The 25,111-nt window shown below is 41.1% G+C and overlaps 1 long non-coding RNA gene across 1 annotated transcript in view; it reads right to left on the reverse strand.

Moving 5' to 3' along the window:
* Window positions 1–1,365: 1,365 nt before the first annotated feature.
* The window catches only part of LOC135175518 (uncharacterized), a 38,447-nt gene continuing 14,701 nt past the window's right edge, over window positions 1,366–25,111 (reverse strand). The window contains exon 3 of the long non-coding RNA XR_010302377.1: window positions 1,366–4,377. This is a non-coding gene — a long non-coding RNA (uncharacterized LOC135175518). The remainder of the gene's footprint in view (window positions 4,378–25,111) is intronic.

Below are 25,111 nucleotides of genomic sequence, written 5' to 3' on the forward strand. Positions count from 1 at the left end.
CAGCTAAAGTGGCGACGCAAGAAGCACAAATCTAGGACTCTCAGAGCAGGTGTTTGACAAAGGGTGACAGCAGCGTGATGCTGGGAGCTGCAGGGCACCATGAATGGTGGCCAGGCAGATGTGGGCTTCTCAAACAGGTTCACACAAAGTATGCAGTGTACTGAATGTAGTCCTGAGAAGGGGGGGGGGGGGGAAGGGGAAGAAAAAAAGAAAAAAGGGAAGGGAAAGGGAAAGGGAAAGGGAAAGGGAAAGGGAAAGGGAAAGGGAAAGGGAAAGGGAAAGGGAAAGGGAAAGGGAAAGGGAAGGGAAGGGAAGGGAAGGGGAAGGGGAAGGGGAAGGGGAAGGGGAAGGGGAAGGGGAAGGGGAAGGGGAAGGGGAAGGGGAAGGGGAAGGGGAAGGGGAAGGGGAAGGGGAAGGGGAAGGGGAAGGGGAAGGGGAAGGGGAAGGGGAAGGGGAGCCAAGCCCACCAAAGAAAAGGTGCCTCAAAAGGTACTCTTTCTTTCATGGAGGCTGCAAGCACTTGAGAGAAGACAGGGATGCTGGGCATGGTTAGGATTTACTTCTGTGAGAGAGGTGCCCCAGAACTCAGCTCCCTGACTTACTTCCCCTGGACATGGATTTCAAACCTCTCATGCATCTGGCCCACTTCCTTTATTGCTTCTTGGGCAAGTGTCTTTAGGGTCTATCCAAAAGCAGACATATTATCAGCACATCTTTATTTTCAATACACACAGCCTCTTAAGACTATACTCTGACTGAGCTCAGAATCAGGTTTATTGCCAGATCCTCAGTGGGCTTAGTCTTAGCAGTCAAAATTTTTGTCATGTGCTACATGTGACAGGGCAACTAAGGCAATTCTGTGCATTATAAGCTTGATTTCAGTCATCAATGATTTTATAGCTTTTAGCCTTCCTGTGATCTTTAGATGGAAATATGCAGAGAGTTCTCTGGCAAGTCTGTGATAGCCCAAAATGTAGCTCTGCTTCTGTGCTCCTGAGAGCATCAATGCAACAGCTATACTGCCTTTGTCTACTAAGTGCAGTTCAGGATAATGGCATTGATCTGCTACATTCTTTGTAGTTTCAGAAACCAGTAAAAGTGTCTCTGGTTTAGGCAGAGATGAATATAAAATGAAGGTCCTTGTCGTGGAGGGCTTAGTCTAAATCACAGATGATAGAAGATGAAGGATAGACCTGAGAAAGGAAGAAATGAAGAAGGACAATAGGCAGAAGTGCAGTTATATACAGGGTCTTCTCCATGGAAAGAAAATATTTTTAATTGCCATTTTGGAAGTTTTATTCACCCTTAATGAGGTCGGAGAAAGAAGTGAAGGACAAGAATTGAATGGCTACAAATCAAAGTGACTAAAATGATTGAAAATGTTTTTAATTTAAACCAAAAGAAAAGGAGCTTAGATTCTCAGATTATTTGGTTGGGCTTTTTTTAACACATGCATACCTAGTCAATAGTATTTGACAAATTTTCCCCTGCATTTCATTACTATGAGATGGAATAAAAACTATTTTAGCAGTGTGGACTGGACAGAAGCAAATCAGTGGTTCCCCTGGGGAAGGTCTTGGGGGAGGGGAGTTGGCAGTGAGCTCCACCATTTGGGGCCAGCCACAGAGAAATATCAGATGCAGGTCCCCAGCTGGTGCAATTTGTCATGGCTCCCTTAAAGTTGATGAATCTGTGACACTTTTTTAACAGCAAGCTCTAAAACTTTTGTGAAGACCCCTGATTACAGAGGACCAACATGGCCATTCACAGAGCAAATGGATCTAAGATGTATCTGATGAAGTATTTCAAGCAGACTAAAGGTAAGAAATAGCGTTACAGAGTCATTAATAAAACCTTATTTGAAGTATAGCACAGAAACTTGGGCACTCATGTTCCAGAAAAATCAAATCATACTGAAACAGAGACATTAGAAGACTGACAGCGATCTTATGGGAGCTTGTCTTGTTTGCCCTGGTGAAACAAAGCCTGAGAAAAGGTACAGGAGAACTGTCTATAAATAGTGAGTAAATATCACAGAGAGACAGGCAAGAAGCGACTTAAGGACATTACTAGCATGAGAATAAATGGATATAAACAGGGACTGAATAAATCTACGCTGAAAATCAGTAGAAGATACCTGGTTCTAGCCAGAGAAATCATCAATGCTTATTAAGAAATAGTGGGGCAAATAACACCACCATTTTCAGAGGAGAGTGTAATGAGTGGGTTAAAGTGATTGACTGCAGTAGCAGGAACTGGATTTCACCCAGGCTCCATTCCTTAGCAGACGTCGCAGTATGCCTTCTAGAAGCAAAGTGGGCCAAGCATTCAGCATGACAGATAAAGTATAGTGAGAGAAGTCAAATAAGCAGAACCACAGTCAAAGCCATTCTCTCACTCAGAGTGAATGCTAATGACATTCACTCTTTGCTGCGTGGTAAATTCACTTAGTATAAACTAGGTTAACAGAAGAAAATACTCCTCTCTGAGATACAGGCCCATTGGGTTGGAAGCTACACATACTGACCCTTGAATTTGTAGAGTAATTTCCTGTTCATACACTTTCAATACTATAAATGTTTGCCACAGATCTATGCCTGTTCTGCTTTTAAACATGCAGCTGTTACCAGCGTGATGCAGCATCCTGCTACTAGTGTGAATAGCCTGTCCTCCACTTCATTCCAAAGTCTTTGGCAGTAGACAGGCAGTTTTCAGGATATTGCTGAAGTACTGCAGGATGGAAGGAAGCACAAGGGATTAGAGGCAGGAGGAGAACACAGAGCAGGAGCAGGAGTAAGAAAATGTACAACTCCCCTGTTGGCATATTTATAATGTATCCACACTTTGCTTTGTTAAAAAGAAGACTGAACAGGTAATTTCATAACGTTGGTTAGTTGATGAGGTTTACAAGAGGATTCTTATTCACAGTTGTATGATTGGTCAATTTATTGGGTACACTTGATAAAACTGTAAAACTGGATGAGTTCCCATTCACATGGGAAATCAGTCTCCTCATGGCACAGCAAGTGCTACCATCTGCTGGGTCACCCTTGCTGTTTTTTGGGTGTGTGGGTTGCACTTGCTGGTAACGACAGCAAGGTATGCTGAGGGGAGGGGTTTGGGAATTTGCTCCCTTTGGCACCTGGCCAGGGCTCCAGCCTGGCACACAGCAAGGCTCAGCATAATGTCTATCAGCTTGATCAAGTTTTCAAGTGCTCTCTGGACTATTTTTGCAGCAGACCACGTGAGCTGATGGAGCTTTTATTTTTAGTCCTACAGCACAATCTGTTTCCTATGCAGTAGGTATTGAAGTGCCAAGGTGATAGAAGCCTTTTAATGATCCATCAATAAATGCTACTGCCAATAAATGTTACAGTCAATAAATGTCACCATCTGCCTTACTGTTAGCATCTGCACACTTCCAGCCCTCATTATATCCACTTAGGTTGCAGCTCTTTGTATCATCACTGGTTCACTTCAGTTTTACTGCTGACCCTCCCAATCAGCAGGAAGATGTTCTCCTCGTGCTTCTTTTGGAAGAAAATGAGTACTAAATAAACCCTTTCAGCTGAAGCCCTGCTAAAGGCTCACCTAGCTTATTGGAGCTTTACCTCCCTAGGCTAAGGGGTTTGCACTGGTGTACCAAGAGAAGCTTGGAAGGCCAGCTGGGGAAGCTGATCCCTGTCAGACAAGACAGGAGATGCCAGTAGCTGGGATCTTGTTCTTCACACCAGAATCTCTAGGCACCTCTGGCTGCTCTCTTTAGTGCTGATCAAAACAGCAGCCATGCAACAGATGTTTATTTGTCTCAGCTCTCTGCCTTTTTCTCTTTAAGCTCCCAGTGTTTAAGAACCCAAATCTTGTGTATTTTTTCATGAATGTTATAGGCCTGTTTGCAGTGATTATGACTTTCAGTGCTGTTAATGTTGGCCAAGTAAAATTACAAAGTATGCTGTGATAAATTAGTAGTCACTTGACAGGCATATTATCAAACAAGGTTTGATAGCCTTGAATACTGAAGACCTATGCCAGTTCTCCTGGCAAATTTTAGGTGTGATGCCATTGAAGTTTTTACCCATAGGAATTGCCCCTTGTAAGGAGGCTTTCATTACTAAGTGGCCTTGCATGAAACTTGATGTTTCCAACACAGAAATAGGATACTCCTGTTTTTAAACACATGAACTGAACTATGAGAACCCCGGACTGAAGATTGCCTGATATTTTTGTCTCGTTTCTGTTTCTCCATATCTGCTATGCTCCCAGTGTAGAGTCTCTGTATTCATGTAAAGCACACTTTGAAGGCAGCTCTGCAGTCAATGCCGATGCATCTTTCAGCCAGTTTCCAGAAGGGATGTTCCAGCTCCTTATCAGATAAAGCTACAAAAAAGGAAAGACAATGCATAGGTAAGATAAAAATCTCATTTCAAATTATGAAAAATAAGTGTTTCAGTGTTTACTTTGGCTTATCTAGGGTGCTTCAAATCACTGCAGATATCTATGTATTTTCAGCATGTTACATGACTTGATGTGATAATAATTATAAGTCTGCATTACATTAGTCAGTAACTGATATAATGGATTGACTCTATACCTGGTTACTTTTCCATATGGAGAATGTTTGACCCCATCTCTATTAATAATCTCTGTCTGATCAGTGAAACAGACCATGACAAAAACTTTATAAGAGAGGTTCCATCTTTACTAATTGGACTAGACTTGGAAACCAGAGGCTTTCCTGGGAGCATTGCCTATTTTCCTCATAATTATTTCCATATTCATTTCATCAACAAAACAAGTCTGTAATTGTTCAGTTCAGAAATGAAAAGCTTCTTATCAGGCATGTCAGTCAGAAAAAAATGTGCAATCACTACATCAATGCCAGACAGTACTAAATCAGTACTACCTGCACTAATTTAGGATTAGGAAGTGTATTGAACAATAACTTAAGAAGCAAAGGATGTTAAGGGAAGGAAACTGGCTGGAGACATTGTTTAATGTGTCCTTGTTAGTACAAGGAAGAATTTTTCCACTGCCAACATGTAAATTGCATTCACTGTCTAATCATATCAAGTGAAGCAATCTGAGGTGGAGTTTAACATTCACTATGCTTTGTAGCCAATTTATAGTCGATGTGTAACTCACAGCAGTATTGACATCATCTTTAAATTTAATAATATGTCTGAGACCAGACCTAAATTTGAGCCTCCCAGTTTGATGTGTAACATAACTAATATACACAGAGATCCTCAAGTGCTACTTGGCTCACTGCTGTGGATTGAATGTCACAGTTTAATGCCACTGGGAAGAAGCAGTGCCACCAAAATAACTTGATCTAGCTATTTAACCTTCCAACTATGCGCAAATAGGTACTAGGAAATGAAGCAAAGCTGGGGGAGGGGGAAAGAAGGCTGACATTGAGTGTAGTCCTTGTGATTCAAACTCATATTGTTTTTCTCATGATTTTGTCTCGTGTAGGCTCACAGATCTGATTAGCTTAACATCATTACATGTCTGAATATGCATTTGTGTCTACTAATCAAGTCCTTCTTTATGAGAATCTGCTTGATCATGAACTTTGATGTTTGACTTTATATGAACTAGTTAGAAGTTTATAGAAACTAACTAGAAGTTTTACATGAGAAACGAGTGACCAAAATATTTCAAGCCCACATCTGACTCTGTTTCTATCCCAATTTTCAGTGCAAAATAAAGGAAATGTACTATTTTAAACATGAAGTATGACATCTTATCTTTTACTCAGAAGATATTATTGCAGCAGCAACTTCTGCCTGCAACTTCTGATGCCGAGAATAAGTAATTCTATGAAACCTGTAGATGAATAATATTTAAAAGGTGACACCCTGTTTTCTTGGGAGCACTTGAGGGGCTGTGGAATTGATCAGAGGAGTCTTCATGGACACAGACTTTCATGCATCTTTGTTTTTAAACTCAGACAGCTCAACCGATATGGCACAGGTAAGGTTGGGCCACCAGAAAGCAGATCTTTCACAAATAGGCTTCCCTGTGCCAGTTTCAACTTCTTGTTCTTCATATTAAAACTGTCTAGAAGTTAACCTGAAGCTTGGGTTGTTTTCTAAACTGCCTAGGAAAAAAAAAAACCACAATCAGCTGCTCTCTTGTCTGTACAATTGTGCTCCCTCTGCTCAAACCGATGTAAAAATAAGTCTTTTGAACATCTTCCATGCAAGCATCAAGTATTAGAAAAGTCAAACACTGCTGTTTCCTGTCATTCATAATGTTTTCAAATGGCAAATGAAAAGCCAGTTACTGTTGCTATTTCCCTAACAGCAAAACTAGACTGCCAACTGGCTCCAGGTAAGCCAGCAGCTCTCAGAATCTGCACTTAGTATCTTTCCATGAAGGATGTTTCTCTGTTGCTGTAGAAGACTGACCATACACCACTGCTCTTTCCTGATGTGTACAGACTGGATCCAGACACTCAGCTGGGTATGGAGGAAGTGCAAAATGAGGAAAGAAACACTGATACAGGAAGACTGTAGGTTTTCCAGACTCCTTACCTCATTCTGTTGAATACTGGTTTCATTTTTTCCAAATTAAAAGTCAGTGGAGAGAACTCCAAGGGAAACTTTATAGGGATTTTCCTCCCTCTCTTCTCTTGATTTTGATGCATGAAGAAGTAGTTAATGTACAGGGAAAATTGTTCAGAATTTCCTCAAATTTTGAATGTTGATATGAATAAAAGTTGGTCTTTATACAGAAATTGCAATAAATCATTAATTTAATAAACACCAAATGGTGTTTGGACCAGAGTTAAAGCTTAAAAAATAAGTAGTGAAAATAGTAAAGTAATGAATTCTGCTATTACTTTAACCCTTTAGCTCTTTCAGCTGGTCTCCAAGGCTTAAGCCTTTGAAGACTCCAACTGGTGTGAATTATCAATTGAGTAGTCCAATACTGCATACACTTATTTAAGCATTAAACCAAACCAGACCATAATGCATTTGACTTCATAGAAACTACAAAGCACCCTCAATTTTCATTCAGTCCCTGATAAATATACTCAGATCCTTGCCTAAACAACTCTAAGGGCAGATCTTCTCTAGTAGTAATGAAACATGATTAAATATTATGTGACAAAGTTGGACAGTCTTATTCACGTGGGAAAAAGCCTTTGCTTGTCAAAAAGATACAGCAGGATTGTTTGAGGAGCAGCTACTATTCCATAAGATAAATACTTGAGTCCAAGCTGTTTATATTTATGACTTTGTACCTTTTGATTTGCAAAGCACAAGACGGATTATTTGCTTTATTTTAAAGTACATTCTAGGGGTGCATTCATTAAGTGGTACAATTCTATTTTATATCTATATATATATATATGTATTGTGCAGCAAAATAAGCTCATGGGATAAGAAAGAGCAGTGATGACGCATCATGCGTGCCTGCAGGACTGCAAAGCTGGATATAATTTAGTTTCCCCTCCGAAAAGGAAGAGAAAACCTCAAAAAACCTAAGCAAACAAACTTTAAAAGAATTCAACTTTTTGTAGTCAAATGTTCTTTTACTAGGTTTGTAAACACTCGTATCTCACACAAGTAAATTTAGCTTCAACAAAGACATTTGTTTACTGTAAATTACAGCTGTATACGTTTTTGATCATTTCAAGTCACGAAAGATGTTGTTTCAAGTTAAAGGACCTAAAAATGACTGCCAAAAAATACTTTTAGATCACGAAGTTTGACATTGCTCTTTATTCATTAGTCTAAGAATAAATTAAAAACCCCCTATGTGCTACAGCTGTTTTTCCTGTAACATATGTTCATGATTGAGTTATTTCACGAGCACAGGATGTGCTTAGATGAAACGGAAACTGCCCCTCTGTTGCAGCCAGCTGAGCTCTGAAAATGCAGACGAGTTTGCCAGCCACAGTGTCAGCTTTCCACTCAGGCAGGGAGATATTAATACACTGACAGCAGGAATGCTGCAAATAATGTGAATATTCACTTAATAATATTGAAACATATTCTACAAGAAAAGGGGATCTGCAGAAAGCTACTCCTTTAAAGGCTTTAAGTGATGAAAGCCTGCAAATGAATCCATGTCCAGCATGGTCATTAGTTACCATAATCTGTTTAAAGACACAGGAAGTGTGTGGCACTGCTAGCACAAAGGAGTGGAAAGGACTGTTTGAGAGCAGCATTCAAACTGATGCTGAACTCTTAAGAAAAGTTGCATGCATGGGGAGCAAGTAAAAATATTACTTGTTCTGAAGAAAGCTCATATAAGCAGTCTGAAGCAAAATGGGGGGGGGAGGGGGAAGAAGTTTTAAACCCATCCAGAAGCTCTCTGTCAGCTTCATTAACCCACTGCTGCCTTGAGCACTTAGTGTTAGAGTGCAGCAGGCTGGCCAAGAGACATGATTTCCCCCCTCTTTCTTGAAAAGGCTGTTCTTCCCACTTGAGGAGCTGAATCTGAAATATTGCTTCCTGTCCTGGGCTGCCCTGTTCTGAAGACTTGCTGACAGTCTGGAGACAGCCTGATGCAGGGCCAAGAAGATGGTCAGATGGTTAAGCACATCACACAAAAGGAGAAGCTGAGAAAGCTGGGCCTGCTCAGCCTAGGAAAGAGCTGGTTCCATGTATCTCATGTAGAGGAAATCAGACCAGAGGTTTGTCATTATTCAAAACCCAACTAGAGGAAGCCATGCATATGCCTTGCTTTGAGCCAGAGGCTGCTCTAGAGACCTCCAGAGGTCTCTTCCGACCCAAGTTATTCCATGATTCTGCTTTGGGATCATGTGAAGTGAAATGACTCAGGTCTGCCTTGCAGGGAATACAGATGTTTCACTGCTGGAAGCTGAGCATGGAAGGAGAGTATCAATGTGTAATTAATGATTTGAGCCAAATCATATATGTGTATATATATATATATATATATATATATATATATATATATATATCCTACATCATTGTAAGCCATGCTTGTTGGGATTTGTGAGGCTCTCAGGATGTTTAAGAGTCTGTAAAATTCCTTGTTCTGGGCTGTGGGGTAGGCTTTCTCTTTGCTGGTTTTTGGTTTTTGTGTGAGGACAGGGCGTGAGTTCATGTACAAGTTGGGTGGCATATTTCATTCCCCTGCCACCCCAGTCTCTTTTCTTGTAGTCTGATATGCCTACAATGGAGTAGTAAATGATTTGTGTGCCTCAGCTAAAACTCACTACCTTCCTTCTGTTATTCCACATCAGTGGGGAAGAGGGGGGGAGGCAGAATATTATATTTACCCCTTACGCACTGCATGATGAGCCATCTCCTAGGGACAAACTAGTCAGACTCTCTGCAAGCCAGTGGCATCTCCACTTTAAATAATTCAAAGCTAGAGTTTTCTGAAGCACAAAATATGTAGTCCTGCTGCCAAAAGCTGTTTCCCTCAAATGAACAGTACCTGCACAAAATTGTGCAGCCTGACATCCCAAAAACCGAGGCAAATGCAAGCAATGCCTACCCGCGTTTCAGCTGGAGACACTTTTTATATGGGAGAGCTGAAAACAGAAAGCAGTGTTTTTTAAAACTACCAAAATATTTACATTCCAATTACTTAGAACAAAAATGTTGGTCTACTGACTTTATAAATCTTATGTCCCTACCAATGAAAGGACAAAATAATCTGGCTAAATATAAAAGCCAGTTTTGATGAAATTATACACTGTGAAGATTCTAACTTTCCAGACTTGAGGCAAAACAGAAAGAATGATAAGAATAACAACAGATATATGCACTAATGAAGCTACTGATACCAACAAGTGGAAAGTAAGAATCCAAGGCAGGAACACAGCACAGTTCACAAAATATATGACCTACGTGAAAAGATGGAGCAAGTCTTCAAATGCACAGAAAATCTGTCGCCAACCATATGGAAATAAAGTGTTTTCCATGTCTGTGGTGAATGAAATGAGAAAGAAAGGGTTTAAACTGCAGCAAGGCAAATTCGGGTTGGGCACCGGGAAATGTCTTTACAGCTTTTCTGAAGAGGTGCTGTAGCCCCAGCATTGTTATCAACCTTTAAGTAAACATGAGACAAGTACCTGTCAGAAGCGATATATCTACACATGTTCCTGCCTAGCAACAGGAAGATGCACTAGATGAACTTTGATGTCCTTTCACGCCCAAGATTTCATACAAAAGCTTCTATATATCAAACATAGGAATAAAAATATGCACTAAGTCCAAATTACAGTTTAAAATACAATATGAACTAGAATTATGGCATAAATAAAAGATCAGTATTCAATTAGCTTTAGAAAGAAAAAGCTAACTCTTTCTTATGATGGTATTTGCTATGAGGGGAAATCATAGTAATTAACCTGACGTTAAAAACAACCTTATACAGGAATCAGCTCATGTGACCAGTTCTGGGCCCCTCAATTCAAGAGAGATGTTGAGGTGCTGGAACATGTCCAGAGAAGGGTGACAAAGCTGGTGAAAGGCCTGGAACACAAACCCTATGAGGAGAGGCTGAGGGAGCTGGGGCTGTTTAGCCTGGAGAAGAGGAGGCTCAAGGGGGACCTCATTGCTGTCTACAACTACCTGAAGGGACATTGCAGCCAGGTGGGGGTGGCCTCTTCTCCCAGGCAACCAGCAACAGAACAAGGGGACACAGTCTTAAGTGGTGCCAGGGGAAGTATAGGCTGGATGTTAGGAGGAAGTTCTTGCCAGAGAGAGTGATTGGCATTGGAATGGGCTGCCCAGGGAGGTGGTGGAGTCACTGTCCCTGGAGGTGTTCAAGAAAAGCCTGGATGAGGCACTTAGTGCCATGGTCTAGTTGACTGGCTAGGGCTGGGTGCTAGGTTGGTCTGGATGATCTCTTCCAACCTGGTTGATTCTATGATTCTGTGATTACTCCATACTGAATAAGTAGATGAAACAGCAGCCAGTTATCAAATGGAGCCTCCACAACTACGATTTAGGACGTGGCCTGGATTATGGATTATGTCAGACTAAATAATAATCATCACTCTCACTTCTGATCTTAAAATGCAGGCATAAAATAGACTTTCTCTTTGGTCACTCAAAACTAGAAAGACTAAAACAATTACAGTGACTGCTTATGGTTTTCCAGGATGAGAAGCTGTTTCCAGAAGAATGGCTCCGATTTACTCCTCCAGAATTTTCACAGAAACAAAGCAAGAGAATCCTGCTTTGTTAAAATATCCTTCAGGATACAGAAAACAGCTGCCCAAAATGAACCTCTGGATGTCAGCAAGAGGCTCCATGATTATCTTTAGCAGCATGATGTCAGGCAATGTGCATTTTTTCTTCTTTCTCTTCCCCTCAGCTATTTCAAGAAGTGACTTCATCCATGTATCTAATAAAATCACCAAAGCCGTAAGGCATAGTGTGCTGAGCTCACTCATGTTCTTAGCTCTCTCTCTTAATAATGACTTTTACAGTGCCTCCCCTTACCAGTAAGATGAGCTCCATGAATGGGAGTTAACTTCATTATATATCTTTACCAGAAGCAGCTTCTGCTTCCTGTCACACTCTGGGCCATGAAAGGCTTTCCCCCGCTTTGGTTGCAGAGTTCAGACTGCTGTGTACATGCAGATTTTATTTAGGCAGTACGAATTTCATCAGTCCACATGGACGTTTGGGTGTTCCCCACCCCCCCACACTTTAGAGATCACTCAGACTAGACTCAGCTCTGAAATATGAATGAAGCTTATATTTACAGCTGGCACAATATACAAGCAGATATTTACAGTATATACAATTATAGACAGAAATATACAAGGTAAAAGGTAATACAGAAACACAACTCCCCTCCCAGAAACCTGAGTCCTCAGGAGGGGCTCTCAACTGCCACTTCACCTTCCCCCTGCCCCTCTCAACCTTACCCCAGTCCCAAGGAAGAATGGAGGTTTGTCCAGAGGTTAGGAAGCAAAGTGGATTAGTCCAAAATGGAGGGTGAGGTTAAAGAGTAAGATGCAGCTCAGCCAGCAGCCCCAGTGAAAGTGGTTATCTATGTTTTTATTTCTTGTTATACATCTCAGCAAGCCTATGAGTGAAGTAGACATCACCACTGTTTTCCTTTCACAGCCTGTAATCCAGTTCTTCTCACCAAAACATTCTAGCTTGCTTCAAGCTAGCACAACTGATTTCACACATAAATGTGTGCAGCAGTAGCTCAAAACAATACAGCCATTGCACGATTTTCTTAATTCCTTGTAGTGTAGTCCTCCTCCTGAATTTTAGCAATGGACAAAGGCATCTGTGCAAGCAGTTAAAGATAAAGGGCTGACCAGGAACGTGGTGTAGTCACCATCCCTGGAGGTATTTATAAGATGTGTGGATGTGGTGCTTAAGGACATGGTTTAGCGGTAGTGGCTTAGCTCTAGGCGAGCAGTTGGACTTGATCTCAACAGTTCTATGATTCTATAGTTCCAAGTGTATCTGAAGGCTAACCTAGAGCAAACAAATGGTAAGAAATAAAGTTTAAAAGTTTATATAAAGGTCTTACAGAACATCCAAACCTAACTTCTTTTTTTTTTTTTTAAATTTATTAAAATAAACCTGTTAACTTTTTAGCCATTCAACTAAAGCTAAAAGAGAGAATAAGACTTAGAGTCAGTCATATTTGAACAAATACTGGTTTTTAAGTTGCAGGTAAAGAACAAGTAGTTCTGGGCCCCTCAATTCAAGAGAGATGTTGAGGTGCTGGAACATGTCCAGAGAAAGGCGACAAAGCTGGTGAGGGGCCTGGAGCACAAACCCTATGAGGAGAGGCTGAGGGAGCTGGGGTTGTTTAGCCTGGAGAAGAGGAGGCTCAGGGGGGACCTCATTGCTGTCTACAACTACCTGAAGGGAGGCTGTAGCCAGGTGGGGGGTGGCCTCTTCTCCCAGGCAACCAGCAACAGAACAAGGGGACACAGTCTCAAGTTGTGCTGGGGGTGGTATAGGCTGGATGTTACGAGGAAGTTCTTCACAGAGAGAGTGATTTGCCATTGGAAGGAGCTGCCCAGGGAGGTGGTGGAGTCACTGTCCCTGAAGGTGTTCAAGAAAAGCCTGGATGAGGCACTTGGTGCCATGGTCTAGTTGACTGGCTAGGGCTGGGTGCTAGGTTGGACTGGATGATCTTGGAGGTCTCTTCCAACCTGGCTGATTCTATGATTCTGTGATTCTAAGACCATTTCATGCTGACTTCTCCCTTACTTTTAGCTATATATTTTTTTTTTTCATAAGTATGTATGTGTGTGTGTGTGTGTGTATATATATATATATATATGTTTATATATATGGCAGTACTGTTTGCATGCATGAAGGCTTTAGTGCGAGCAGAAATTACTCCACACCTTTATTTGCATTTGCATAATCAGGAACAATTTTTGAAAATATAAAACCCATAGAGTTGTAGCAAAGTCACTGAAAGATGCAAATATGAGTGATGTTTTCCCTTAGAATATCCTTTCTTATATAGAGGTACTAAGTAATTTTATTTAGTTGGAGGGAAATGTGGTAATGTATATATATTATCTTAGATGTCTTGCCCATCATTCATTGCTAGGCACCCAAATCAGTAAATGCAGGGAAGGCTCAGGATCAAATCCCAAGTATGGTCTTTCTCTCTTTGACTCCAGTCAGGTGGTGCATTATTTCCTCCTCTCTCACTTGATGCTTTCTCTTCTTCATATTTTCTTTGCTTATCTTTATTTTTCCTCTTAAATTCCAAGTATGGTCTTTCTCTGACTCCAGTCAGGTGGTGCATTATTTCCTTCTCTCTTGCTTGATGCTCTCCCTTCATATTTTCTTTACTTATCCCTTTTTTTTTTCCTCTTTGTTTCTTTTTTCCTTACTGGTAGTTATTGTTAACACAAGTTTTTTTCTTGAGGGATTTTACTACATACACATAGAAACCAGTAGTGAGGACTATCAAAACCATTTCTCTATCCAGAGTTTGGCTGAGTTTAGGATTTCAAGGGATACAGAATGCCAGCAAGGATCAAATGACAATGAACACCTCAGCCACTTTTAAAAAATATGTTTACTAGAAATAAGCTGTTTTGGTTGGGAGACAAACATGGTGTTTAGTCTGCTCTTGAAAACTAACCAGTAAGACCAGTAAGACTCTTCTGATGGCAAAGTGTGACACTGACCAAGCACAAATTTCCCTTGAAATCTCCCTTTCTACAAAAGATACCAAAAGCTTGGGTTTATTTTAATTTCCTTTGATTTTTCAAATGAAAATATTTTAGTTTTCTCAACTTTGAAGTCAGAATCCAGGGACTTCTTTCAATCAGAAGTTCTACTTTTATAATATTTAGGGAAAGCTAATCTGTTTGGATGTATTGTCCAGTTTACCCTAGACACACGTGGAACAGTTCTTCCTTTGAACAAAACACCTCAGGCTTTTTGTTCCCATTATTTTTTGTTGCCATGGCGCCCCCTTCTCTTAATAATTATTAGAGGTCTTATTCTGGTGTAGTGGCTCAGGTGTGTTCTCAGCTGTGCCTCATGTAAGAGGAGCAAATGTTTATGGATTTGGTTCAGTTGGGTCTCTTTTATCCTTGACATTTTTTCTGTCCTTTTATCCCTGACTTCCAGCTGTGTGTTTTCTGCCATGGATTGGTAAGTATGATGACAGCAGTCTGTGGGCCTAAACAGTCATTCAAACCATTTTTAAAATGCAAAGGCTCTGTACCAGCTGAAGGAAAAAAAAAACAAACAAATAAAACACCTCAAACAACAACAACAAAAAAATAACCAAACCACCAACAAAAAAAAACCAAACCCAACCACAACCCACCTGTTCCAAATGTAAATGTTAGCTCTCAGGTTAGTTTGGAAATCCCTGCTCCAGAATGGACACACTGAATCAGCACATCCCTCAGCTGCCTTGGCCACATCTCCAGGTCTTGAGCACATGCAAGGTCCTGTAGCAAAGTGTGCCAAGTGGCTTCATGCCAGGATAGATCCTCTGTAGGTGGGCAGCACATCCCTGAAAGCTGTACCTAAGAGGGTTGCTACAGGTTATGCCTGATTCTGCCCCAAAGTCTTCAAATGAGTAGCATAACCAACAGAGGACAGAGGACCAGAGGGCATATTTTCTGTGCAGTGAAGCAAAGACCAGCCAGAGAAGTGGGAATGCAGACAGCAACTGCAGTTTAAAAAAAGAAATGTCTTGCAATTACTGGATGTGGCCTTCACACCCAGACAGGGATGCCTGAGTTTGATCCATCTTTGAAGCTCTAGAATGTCAGCATAAAATAATATATGATCAACAGAGCCCAAGCAAGCAACATGTAGGTTTAATAAATAGCTGGAAATAATAACAAAAATGTGACAGTGTTGATAGCTGCCAGCTTGGCAGCTTAGAAGAAGCATGAATGGTTTTACAAATTGCTGCTGAGATACAGTGAGAACATTCAGCTGTCTAGGTCACTCAGTTGGACATAGAGCCCTATCTGCATCATCCTTCAAGACAGTAATGTGAACCCATTACTAAACATGATCCTAAAGCATCAGCAGTCCAAAAAATACACTAGTCCTTTCGCTACACTTGAGGAGCTGCACATTTTACTGGAGGTACTATACAGATTAAAACCAAAAAATCTGCAAAATGGAGACGTGGTCAAAGTTGGATGATTCGAAGCAAATCATAAATCAGGGATTTTATAAAGTTTGCTCTTCCTCTTCTTCATGTAAATTTCCTATCATGTAACAAGGTGTGAAACAGCAGAGCACACAAAGCCTCCATATGTAGTAGAAACCCTTTTTAGCTGGCATAATAAAATTAATACAACTTTATGGTATCCACAGACCTGTTTAGAATTTTTTATGTATGTATATTTGGTGTCTTGGTTCTCCAAATAAATATATCAAGTACAGCACTTAGCCTTTTTTAGACATAAGTCTTTTATGAAACCACCAAGATGAATATCATTAGTCTGCAAAGCATGCCAGAAATAATCTCAAGCACCTCTACAAACTGGCAGAGTTTCATCCATCTTTGACCTAGATGTAAGACTCAGCAGGACACACAAAGCCCACCCTCCTGTCAGCAGATTAAGAGTAATAAAAGATAGTTCTCTGCAGTAAAGGCAGATGAAGAAATCCATAATATTCATAAACCTTGCCTCAGATCTTCATCATAAATGGAATAAGCTTATAAAAAATCCTGAGATTTGCTTTAAAATCAAGAGATTTGAAATATTAATAAATTTAGAGTTATTTATGTGCCATTGAAATTTTGAGCCTCTAGAGTGTGCTCCAGTCATATTTTCAGGCATTTCCTTAGAAACTGAAATGTGTAGACACTTTGTTTACAATGAAAGACGAGATATGTTCATAAAGGTAAGAATTCAGACACTGAGGCCATTGTAGAAATGTGGAGCTTCCTAAAATTACATGATTAGTAATACTACTGGTAGTATATTAGAAAGGTAACAGAGGAGAGAATAGCCAAACTGACAGCAGAAGACCTAGAAATGTATAAGCATTTCTGAAATTTATTTTCTTTTTAATCTTTTGGTTCTAAGGAATATAAAATCCAAAATTTAGGGGGTAACTTAGCAGGTCACTCGGTGTACCAGTTCGGTTATTTTCTCAGTAAGTGTTAACAACAACCAACTGTAGCAAAGAGAGACTTACACAATATTGAACACTTTACACCTTTACAAGTTCTGAACTGACTCAGACATAAAGAGGGGTAATTTGCAGGAAGTTTCCAGTTCGTTCTCTGCTTCTTTTATTTACCCTCTACATTATTTTTAACATTTTCAGGCACTTGCTTCCAAAATCTACAGCTAAGATCTTTACTTTTATTTAAAAGTGTGGTGGGTTTAGGAAATCACTTCCCAAATTAAAATTTACCAGACCAACTCAGGCAGCTTGGAGGTAGGATAAAGCTACATTTTACAGCAAGCTAAATTTACAAGCACATGTATAAAATATATTTACATGTATTCAGAATAATATACAATTTAGAAGCAATACAGAAATCCAGTCTTCCCCCTGGACAAAGAAAAAGCCCAGAAGGGGCCAACACCACCTTCTTCTCTCTCCCCAGATAGAAAGCAACCAGCAAGATCTCACATGTTATCTGGAAAATGTTAGTGGAGGAGTTAGAGATGCAAATGAACAGCAACAGAGCCAGTGTCTAAGAGCCAAGAAAACAAAACTGTTTATACATTAGTGTTTGTGATGGTTTGGGTGTTCCCTACCCCCCCCCACACTTTTAGAAATCACCCAGACTAGTCTCAGCCAGCTCTGGAAATATAAATGAAGCTATTTATTTACAGCTGGCACAATATACAAGCAGATATTTACAGTATATACAGTTATAGACAGAAATATACAAGGTAAAAGGTAATACAGAAACACAACTCCCCTCCCAGAAACCTGAGTCCCCAGGAGGGGCTCTCAACCACCCCTGCACCTTCCCCCTGCCCATCTCAACTTTACTCCAGTCCCAAAGAAGAATGGAGGTTTGGCCAGAGGGTTAGGAAGCAAAGTGGATTAGCCCAAAATGCAGAGTGAGGTTAGAGAGATTGCAGCTCAGCCAGCAGCCCCAGTGAGAGTGATGCCAAGAGTGTTATCTGATGTTTTTGTTTCTTGTTCCTATACTTCTCAGCAAGCCTGTGAGTGAAGTAGACATCACCATTGTTTTCTTTCCACAGCCTGTAACCTAGTGCTTCTCACCAAAACATTCTAGCCTGCTTCAAACTAGCACAGTGTTTTATACCAATGAGCAAACCAATGAATGATATAGACTTTACCATTATTATTCTTTCACATCCAATGATCTAAATTAACTAGGTTTTGCACTGAGCTTTCAGGAAAGTCCTGGGTTTCTCTTACTGGAATTTTCTAATAAACCTTAAACTGCCACAAAAAGTAAACAGGTCTTTAAACATTCACAGAACCACAGAACAGCCCATGTTGGAAATGGCACGAAAAGATCAACTGGTCCAACCCTTTGTGTGGAAAGGGAGCCTTGGTGAGATTCTCTAGTACCCATTTGGTCAGATTGTGAAAAACCTCCAGTGATGAGGACTCCACTATATTGCTGGGAAGGTTGCTCCAGTAAATGATTATTCTCATTGTAAAAAGATTATTTCTTATATCAAGATGAAACCTCTCCCAGTGCAACTTGTACCCATTGCCCCTTGTCCTCTCCACATGGCTACTTGTGAAGAGGGAACCTCTGTCCTCTTTGTAGCCACCGTTAAGTGTCTGGAATACTCTGATGTTCCCCTGAGCCTTCTGTTCTCTACAGAGAATAGACCTAACTCCTGCAGTCTTTCCTTACTCAGCAGGTTGCCTAGCCCTTTGATCATCTTTGTGGCCACCCTTCACATTCTCTCTAGTCTATCTGTGTCTTTCTTGAATTTGGGACACCAGAACTGGATACAGTGCTCCAGGAGTGGCTGGACAAGAGTTGAGTAGAGTGGGATGACCACATCTCTATCTCTGATACTAAAGTCTCTGCAGATGCAGCCCAGGATTATTTTCACCTGGGTTGCTGCAGCAGCCTATTGATGACTTCTGTTCAGTTTCTGCACTTTGCTAAATCTCATGTTGTTCTTCTGGTCCACTCTTCCAGACTATTTGAGTCTCTGTGTAAGATGGCTCTCCTTTCTGATGCATCTACCTCACTGCCCAGTCTAGTGTCATGAGCAAATTTGGTAAGAGTGTTTTCAATCCCATCATCCAGATCATTATGTTGAACAGCATAAGGCCCAGTGTCAATGCCTGGGGGATCCCGCTTGTGACAGGCTTCCAGCCTGTGTAAAAGACATGCATCACTACCATCTGAGTGGAACCTGTTAAACAATTTCCTACCCATCTCATAGACCACCCATCCAATCTGTTTCTTGCCAGTTTATATAGGAGAAAGCTGTGGGGAAAAACGCATGGAATGCTTTGCTGAAGCCACAGAATCACAGAATGTCAGGGACTGGACAGGACCTCAAGAGATCATCTAGTCCAACCTCCCTGCCAGAGCAGGATCACCTATACCAGATCACACAGCGATATGTCCAGGCAAGTTTTGAATATCTCCAGAGAGGGAAACTACACAACCCCCCATGGCAGCCTGTTCCAGTGCTCTGTCATCCTCACAAGGAAAAAAATCCTCCTCAAGTTTACATGGAACTTCTATGCCTCAACTTCCACCCATTGCCCCTCATCCAGTCATTGGGCATCACCGAGAAGAGCCTGACCCCCTCCTCTTGGCACTCACCCTTTACATATTTATAAACATGAATGAGTCATCTCCTCAGTCTCCTCCAGGCTAAAGAGCCTCAGCTCCCTCAGTATCTCCTCGTGAGATGTTCCATTCCCTTAATCATCTTTGTGGCTAAGAAAGGACTAAATTTTTAAGGAAAATGCTGGCTAGAAGGCCGGGCTCAGTGTTGGTGAATGGTGCCACATCCAGTTGGCAGCTGTCACTAGTGGTGTTCCCCAAGGATCAGTGCTGGGCCCAGTCCTGTTCAGTATCTTTGTTGAGGATCTGGATGAGGGGATTCAGACAGCATCAGTAAGTTTGCAGATGACACCAAGCTAGGAGCAGGTGTTGATCTGTTGGAAGGTAGGAGAGCCCTGCAGAGGGACCTGGACAGGCTGGATGGGTGGGCAGAGGCCAATGGGATGAGATTTAACAAGGCCAAGTGCAGGGTTCTGCACTTTGGCCACAACAACCCCAAGCAGTGCTACAGGCTGGGGACAGAGTGGCTGGAGAGAAGCCAGGAGGAAAGGGACCTGGGGGTACTGGTAGATAGTAGGCTGAAGATGAGCCAGCAGTGTGCCCAGGTGGCCAAGAGAGCCAATGACATCCTGGCCTGCATCAGGAACAGTGTGGCCAGTAGGACAAGGGAGGTTATTCTTCCCCTGTACTCAGCACTGGTCAGGCCACACCTTGAGTCCTGTGTCCAGTTTTGGGCTCCTCAATTCAAGAGAGATGTTGAGGTGCTGGAATGTGTCCAGAGAAGGGCAACAAAGCTGGTGAGGGGCCTGGAACACAAATCCTATGAGGAGAGGCTGAGGGAGCTGGGGTTGTTTAGCCTGGAGAAGAGGAGGCTCAGGGGGGACCTCATTGCTGTCTACAACTACCTGAAGGGAGGTTGTATCCAGGTGGGGGGTGGCCTCTTCTCCCAGGCAACCAGCAACAGGACAAGGGGACACAGTCTCAAGTTGTGCCAGGGGAGGTATAGGTTGGATGCTAGGAGGAAGTTCTTCACAGAGAGAGTGATTGGCATTGGAATGGGCTGCCCAGGGAGGTGGTGGAGTCTCTGTCCCTGGAGGTGTTCAAGAAAAGACTGGATGAGGCATTTAGTGCCATGGTCTAGTTGACTGGCTAGGGCTGGGTGCTAGGTTGGTCTGGATGATCTTGGAGGTCTCTTCCAACCTGGTGGATTCTATGATTCGAAATGTTGCAGCAGAATCACAAAGGTTAGCAACCCTGCATCCTCTAACCTGAACACTAACTCAGGACTTAAACTGACAGCTCTCTCAAGTCCACCCTGGGTCACAGCTGTTCTATATACTAAAACCAACCAACCAAACAAAAACAAAACAAAACCAAACCAACAACAACAACCAAAAAAAACAAACCCAAACCAAACTTTATTGTACATTAGATGTGGAATAGAAATTAAGTATCCTAGTATTCTCCTCATTTGCCCAGTAGTTTTGTGCTAAGTATGTAGAATTAACCATGATAACATGCATAAGTACATTAAATTAATATTTGTTCCTTGACATGACACACTTGCTAACTGAATGACTGTGTGATAACTTGATAAGCTAAAAGCTTCTAAGTATGGAACACAAGCAGGGTTCTGTGGGCACTGCTCTTACATATCCAAACTCAAAGACAGCCAGTTTATTTCCTATGCAGAATTCATGTGTATCTGAACCCATACATTTCTCAAATGGCCATTCTCCCTATTGTCCCCAAACTAAAGGTATAGCATTTCAGATTCTGCTCAAGTTTCCCATGTTACACAGTGCCTAAGCTTCAACAAGGATGATGAATACTTTCTCCCTCAACTTGGCCTACAGCCCAGTGTATAAAATACTTCTCAGTAAGGCCTGCACCTGCAGCTTGTGATGTGTGTGGTGTAACTACCAAAAATCAATGTGGTGAGATTCCTTCTAGTGACCTGGAAATAGTATGAATGGCTATCAAATAAATGTTTCTGTAAATGAAACCCTCTCTAATAATGGAAGTAGTATTTAACTTAGGTCAGCAAATGATAATGAAAGCTCTTCCTTTCTTGCAAAACATTAAAGAATAACAATTCATCAATCCCTTAAAAACTAGACAGATTCAGATTTGGCAGCAGGCAATTGTTGCATTGTGCAATAAGACTCCCCAGTCATAAGTCACCCAGGTAGCACTCCCATGGATTTGTTCTAGAGATTTACTTGAGAGCTCACTAAGGTATTCATGTGCACACAGTTTATTGTTCAAAGCCACGCTTTCAGGCAGGTTGGACCACAGCCAGACTGTTTCATACAGTATAGAAACATAGATTTCCCAAGAGAGAAAAATTATTGCCTGGAGTCTGACAAACTCTTGCAGATGCTTAAAGCAGTTCAAAAGCGCACAGGCGCAGCAGAGAGGCCAGGAGAGAATGATGAACAAAGGATGGTGAAAACATCATGGCAGAGATATGGCCAGGCAAGAAGCCCATGTGACAGTAGGACTTCGGGGTGCATGCCAAATCGCTAACAGACTCTCGTACAGAAAAAAACATTAACAGGAACTGCCATTGGCTTCCATTCTCCCATTCATAACTCATGCAGGGCTCCATCAGAACAGCAAACACAATGCCTCAGCTCTAAAACATTACACAATAGCCCCATACCAGGCCTGTCAATCTCAGAGAGCCTTTGGCTTCTACAGCTTCTTGATTAGGTCCCTGATTAGGCCTCTCTCACAGTGCTAATACAAAGATGTACTTTTTCCACCCAGTGAGTTAGGCTGTGTCTTCCCCTTCCTTATACCCACAGCATGTGCTTTTAATATTAGAAAGACAAGGAGCTTGAAAGCACTTCTGAAGCAAGCACCATAATTCAACACCATTGTGAATTTCATTATTTAAATAAAATACTATTAATAAGCAAATCTCACGTTGCTCATGAGACTATGCATCAGCTAGCATTTAGTCAAAGTAATTGTTATCTGAGCTAAAAGAGAATAGAAAACAGGCTGGTAAATAACAGAAAGCTGGTGCTGAGTTCACGAAGCACTTTGCACCGGTACGATGCACGTACAAAGACCTGAAAAAAACCACTATGCTTTTATGAAGCAGCCCACGAGGAGTGCTACTGAATGCATGCTGCTAGTGAGCTCACTTGGTGGCTGACCTTGCCATCATCAACTATAGAAGCACATGTATGCAGTGAAATAACACATCTGTAGACAGTCAAGTTAAAAAAACAAACAAACAAACAAAACAATTGGGTGTGCAATTTTGGCAACTCTAAAAACTGACAGAATCTAAGTTACTCAGGAATTGTAGCAAAACATATAAGTGGGAATCAATGTGAAAGTAGGATAGAACAGGATCCAAAATGTATAGGTGAGTACCAATGTGACAGATGACTTTTCAGCTGTTGAACATCATAAGAGCCTTGGTATTACATGATAGTTGTTTATTACAAGTTGTAAGTGATCCACCTCAACAGTCTCTAGCAAGCCTCTATGGGAAGATGCATACACTACCAAATTCTTGTTGCATTTGGTATTGTTTCTGCTAGGGCATAAACTACCTAAACATGAATTTTCTCTTTTGCCACTAAAAAGGCAATCTTCAGCAGCCATCTGAATGCACTGATGATACAGACTGAAGACTTTCTGTTGCCCCTGTTTTGTACCTGCTCATGCTCCAGGGCATGCAAGCACCTGTAACATTCTCAGTATGGTAAAGCAACCAACAAGTTCCTTCAGTTCTCATCTCTCCCATGAAAATACTGTGTTTCTCTCTCCGTTTATTAATCCCTGCCTCTGTTTTCCTTCAAATCTAAAGTTAATTCCTCCCTCACACTCGTGCAAAAACCATACACATTCTGCACCTGAGTTGCCTTGACAAACATAGATGCCCATTGATTTCTTAGTATTATCCACTATCTTTGCATTATAAGTGTTTATCACTCTAAGTGTTTATCTAACATGCCGGACAATTGATTTAAACCTACTTAAGTTCATATAAGTTCAACAGATATGAGCAGAAGCAGACCATGTATATAGACTGTGTATCAGTGAGCACTTCGAGCTGTAGGAAAATGTAGGGCAAAAGTCTTGACCTAGTTATATGCATGTATCTCCTTGTTGCAATACATATTTCCTTGCCCAACTACAGTAGTGTAGGTCACTGCCTTTCCAGTAAAAACCTATTAAGAACTAGTGGTGTTTCGAAGTGTGATTGTAAGAATCTACACAAACTGTTTGCACTCATCCATGTGACAACTTCTGTATTTTGTGAGATGGTTTTGTGACAATAAAAACGTTTCTGATTCTTCCAGTTGTTGGCAAATATGCCAAAGCTGTAAGGAAACAAGTTCAATTTTCTACTAAATCATATGTGAAATCATGTTCTAACACTACATAAGTTTATCTGAGCAACTACAATGCAGATTTCCACAACTTCCTCAACTAATTTTGTGAAACTTAGTAGATATTCCCAATGGAAAGAAACCAAAAATGAAGTGAACCCTCTGATATGCTGATCACTTCATGATCTCCCTCTCCTGTAACTATCAATTGCTCTAAACACCAAAGCAGCCATATGTTGACACGGAATGTTCCTTTATTAAAAAGCTGCCCTTTCCTCTAGATTGTTTACAGGCACAAAAGTTCAGCCTAAAAACCCTGTTCAACATTTGTGTCTAGACATACACTCTTCAACATATTCTTGTCTATAGATGGGCTTTTGGCTCTGCACACTTCTGCCCATCTGTTGGGAGGGCAGGATGCCCACTGATAAGTTAGCCAGAATCTGTCTCAGTTGCCAAAGGAAGGGAATACACAGTCTTACAAGTGACATCTGTTTTACCAGAAGCCCTTTTCTCACTGAACAATGTTTCTGTTTAACTTCAGCCACACTTGTGAAGCACAGTGTTTAAAAGACAAACTAATGAAAAACCCTGGAAAGTATTGAAAAGGAAGTGTACTGATGGTCAGCATAAAGGGACATTTCACAGACCCATGGAGATTTCTTTTCGTATTAAAATGATGACAATACTGGAAGAGACTTGTAGCTGCTCTGGTTATAGAGGCAACCTCATGGCAGATGAAGTCACCAAAGGATAAAATTAACCACGAAGGTCTAACTATAACTTTGAACAAGACAACAGCTGTGCTCTTAAAAAGCTGAATGATTAATAGGATAACGCCTTTCCACGTGGATAATTAATAAGATAATGCCTTTCCACGTGGATGAAAGATAGAGAAACGAGCAAGCCATTATGTACTCTTTAAAAGTCTTTTTTGATTTGGTGAAACATTTGACAATTTGTTTGTGGAATGAGGGACACCAGATGATGCAGATTGCCTGCTTTCTACTCGCAGCCTTAGCATGCTGAGCCAAACTGGTATATCTGAAGCTGTGTCCATAACGTAGAGCAAAAACCTATTCCATTTACTAACACTCATAAGATTCCTGCAGGAGAACACGTAGTCTCTCACAGTTACATCCCAAACAGACTTCAGAAGTCTTACCAACAAATGGGAAAGAGAAACAATGACAAAGGAAGTACAGTGGCAGAGATTGGCAAGGAGTGATTTGTACCTTCAGAAATAGAGAGATAAATATGATTCATCGACTGTTATTCCTGGAACGATCAATAGAAGGAGAGAATATAATCCAGTAAGATACAGAACTGGTCTCAAAGCACAAAAGCTTAACCTTTTGTGCAATAAGCATGTGATTCACATGTAGAAATCTACACTATAAACATCTCCTTAGCTCTGAATCTGGATCTGACTCCCACTCTAAGAGTTCTGATGCATAATCAGAGGAGACTTGTCCTGGATTTATAGATCTTCCAAATCCACAGCTGGGTTTAGGTGAGGGCCTGTACTCACACCAAAGGGCCTGGAAATGCTCCTGAATACAACACAACTGTTTTCT

This window comes from Pogoniulus pusillus, chromosome 5 (assembly GCF_015220805.1).
Source record: "Pogoniulus pusillus isolate bPogPus1 chromosome 5, bPogPus1.pri, whole genome shotgun sequence".
Lineage (NCBI taxonomy): Eukaryota > Metazoa > Chordata > Aves > Piciformes > Lybiidae > Pogoniulus > Pogoniulus pusillus.